The sequence below is a fragment of the Hypomesus nipponensis genome, chromosome 19 (genome assembly GCF_054491055.1).
Source record: "Hypomesus nipponensis isolate SF chromosome 19, ASM5449105v1, whole genome shotgun sequence".
NCBI lineage: Eukaryota > Metazoa > Chordata > Actinopteri > Osmeriformes > Osmeridae > Hypomesus > Hypomesus nipponensis.
Genome location: NC_140379.1, coordinates 20,357,501 through 20,360,000, shown reverse-complemented (window position 1 = coordinate 20,360,000; position 2,500 = coordinate 20,357,501). Strand labels below are relative to the sequence as shown.

The window sequence follows — 2,500 nt, the reverse complement described above, 5'->3', positions numbered from 1 at the left end:
AGAAACTGAAATCTTGCAATATGCACAAGTAGTCCTTCATGAAAGGGGCTGGAAGCTGTTTTCATTTTGACACGAGAGAGAGAGAGAGAGAGACCACCTTGCATTGTCAATTGCTAAATCTGTATATGGATAAGTAGCCTATGGTTGTCATCTTATTTCGTACGGCCATACCAGCCTGGCAACGCCCGATCTCGTCTGATCTCGGAAGCTAAGCAGGGTCGGGCCTGGTTAGTACTTGGATGGGAGACCGCCTGGGAATACCAGGTGCTGTATGCTCTTTTGCTCATTCACTTAGACACTGAAATCTTGCAATATGCACAAGTAGTCCTTCATGAAAGGGGCTGGAAGCTGTTTTCATTTTGACACGAGAGAGAGAGAGAGAGAGACCACCTTGCATTGTCAATTGCTAAATCTGTATATGGATAAGTAGCCTATGGTTGTCAACTTATTTCGTACGGCCATACCAGCCTGGCAACGCCCGATCTCGTCTGATCTCGGAAGCTAAGCAGGGTCGGGCCTGGTTAGTACTTGGATGGGAGACCGCCTGGGAATACCAGGTGCTCTATGCTCTTTTGCTCATTCACTTAGAAACTGACATCTTGCAATATGCACAAGTAGTCCTTCATGAAAGGGGCTGGAAGCTGTTTTCATTTTGACAGGAGAGAGAGAGAGAGAGAGAGAGAGAGAGAGACTACCTTGAATTGTCAATTGCTAAATCTGTATATGGATAAGTAGCCTATGGTTGTCAACTTATTTCGTACGGCCATACCAGCCTGGCAACGCCCGATCTCGTCTGATCTCGGAAGCTAAGCAGGGTCGGGCCTGGTTAGTACTTGGATGGGAGACCGCCTGGGAATACCTGGTGCTGTATGCTCTTTTGCTCATTCACTTAGAAACTGAAATCTTGCAATATGCACAAGTAGTCCTTCATGAAAGGGGCTGGAAGCTGTTTTCATTTTGACACGAGAGAGAGCGAGAGAGAGAGAGAGCACCTTGCATTGTCAATTGCTAAATCTGTATATGGATAAGTAGCCTATGGTTGTCAACTTATTTCGTACGGCCATACCAGCCTGGCAACGCCCGATCTCGTCTGATCTCGGAAGCTAAGCAGGGTCGGGCCTGGTTAGTACTTGGATGGGAGACCGCCTGGGAATACCTGGTGCTGTATGCTCTTTTGCTCATTCACTTAGAAACTGAAATCTTGCAATATGCACAAGTAGTCCTTCATGAAAGGGGCTGGAAGCTGTTTTCATTTTGACACGAGAGAGAGAGAGAGAGAGACCACCTTGCATTGTCAATTGCTAAATCTGTATATGGATAAGTAGCCTATGGTTGTCATCTTATTTCGTACGGCCATACCAGCCTGGCAACGCCCGATCTCGTCTGATCTCGGAAGCTAAGCAGGGTCGGGCCTGGTTAGTACTTGGATGGGAGACCGCCTGGGAATACCAGGTGCTGTATGCTCTTTTGCTCATTCACTTAGAAACTGAAATCTTGCAATATGCACAAGTAGTCCTTCATGAAAGGGGCTGGAAGCTGTTTTCATTTTGACACGAGAGAGAGAGAGAGAGAGACCACCTTGCATTGTCAATTGCTAAATCTGTATATGGATAAGTAGCCTATGGTTGTCAACTTATTTCGTACGGCCATACCAGCCTGGCAACGCCCGATCTCGTCTGATCTCGGAAGCTAAGCAGGGTCGGGCCTGGTTAGTACTTGGATGGGAGACCGCCTGGGAATACCAGGTGCTGTATGCTCTTTTGCTCATTCACTTAGAAACTGAAATCTTGCAATATGCACAAGTAGTCCTTCATGAAAGGGGCTGGAAGCTGTTTTCATTTTGACACGAGAGAGAGAGAGAGAGACCACCTTGCATTGTCAATTGCTAAATCTGTATATGGATAAGTAGCCTATGGTTGTCAACTTATTTCGTACGGCCATACCAGCCTGGCAACGCCCGATCTCGTCTGATCTCGGAAGCTAAGCAGGGTCGGGCCTGGTTAGTACTTGGATGGGAGACCGCCTGGGAATACCAGGTGCTGTATGCTCTTTTGCTCATTCACTTAGAAACTGAAATCTTGCAATATGCACAAGTAGTCCTTCATGAAAGGGGCTGGAAGCTGTTTTCATTTTGACACGAGAGAGAGAGAGAGAGAGAGAGAGAGAGAGAGAGAGAGAGAGAGAGAGAGAGAGACCACCTTGCATTGTCAATTGCTAAATCTGTATATGGATAAGTAGCCTATGGTTGTCAACTTATTTCGTACGGCCATACCAGCCTGGCAACGCCCAATCTCGTCTGATCTCGGAAGCTAAGCAGGGTCGGGCCTGGTTAGTACTTGGATGGGAGACCGCCTGGGAATACCAGGTGCTGTATGCTCTTTTGCTCATTCACTTAGAAACTGAAATCTTGCAATATGCACAAGTAGTCCTTCATGAAAGGGGCTGGAAGCTGTTTTCATTTTGACACGAGAGAGAGAGAGACCACCTTGCATTGTCAATT

The 2,500-nt window shown here is 46.9% G+C and overlaps 6 non-coding genes and 2 pseudogenes across 6 annotated transcripts; all 8 read left to right on the top strand.

Annotated features, from left to right (window-relative positions):
* Positions 1-157: 157 nt before the first annotated feature.
* LOC146249821 (5S ribosomal RNA) lies at positions 158-276 on the top strand. The gene has a single exon (XR_014732812.1). It is a non-coding gene; the product is annotated as a 5S ribosomal RNA (ribosomal RNA).
* Positions 277-450: 174 nt separating this feature from the next.
* Positions 451-569, top strand: LOC146249820 (5S ribosomal RNA; annotated as a pseudogene).
* Positions 570-755: 186 nt separating this feature from the next.
* Positions 756-874, top strand: LOC146249819 (5S ribosomal RNA). Its single transcript, XR_014733091.1, has one exon. It is a non-coding gene; the product is annotated as a 5S ribosomal RNA (ribosomal RNA).
* A 178-nt stretch (positions 875-1,052) lies between these two features.
* LOC146249818 (5S ribosomal RNA) lies at positions 1,053-1,171 on the top strand. Its single transcript, XR_014733090.1, has one exon. It is a non-coding gene; the product is annotated as a 5S ribosomal RNA (ribosomal RNA).
* Positions 1,172-1,345: 174 nt separating this feature from the next.
* LOC146249817 (5S ribosomal RNA) lies at positions 1,346-1,464 on the top strand. The gene has a single exon (XR_014732811.1). It is a non-coding gene; the product is annotated as a 5S ribosomal RNA (ribosomal RNA).
* Positions 1,465-1,638: 174 nt separating this feature from the next.
* On the top strand, positions 1,639-1,757 carry LOC146249816 (5S ribosomal RNA). Its single transcript, XR_014732810.1, has one exon. It is a non-coding gene; the product is annotated as a 5S ribosomal RNA (ribosomal RNA).
* A 172-nt stretch (positions 1,758-1,929) lies between these two features.
* On the top strand, positions 1,930-2,048 carry LOC146249815 (5S ribosomal RNA). The gene has a single exon (XR_014732809.1). It is a non-coding gene; the product is annotated as a 5S ribosomal RNA (ribosomal RNA).
* Positions 2,049-2,258: 210 nt separating this feature from the next.
* LOC146249814 (5S ribosomal RNA) lies at positions 2,259-2,377 on the top strand (annotated as a pseudogene).
* Positions 2,378-2,500: the final 123 nt, after the last annotated feature.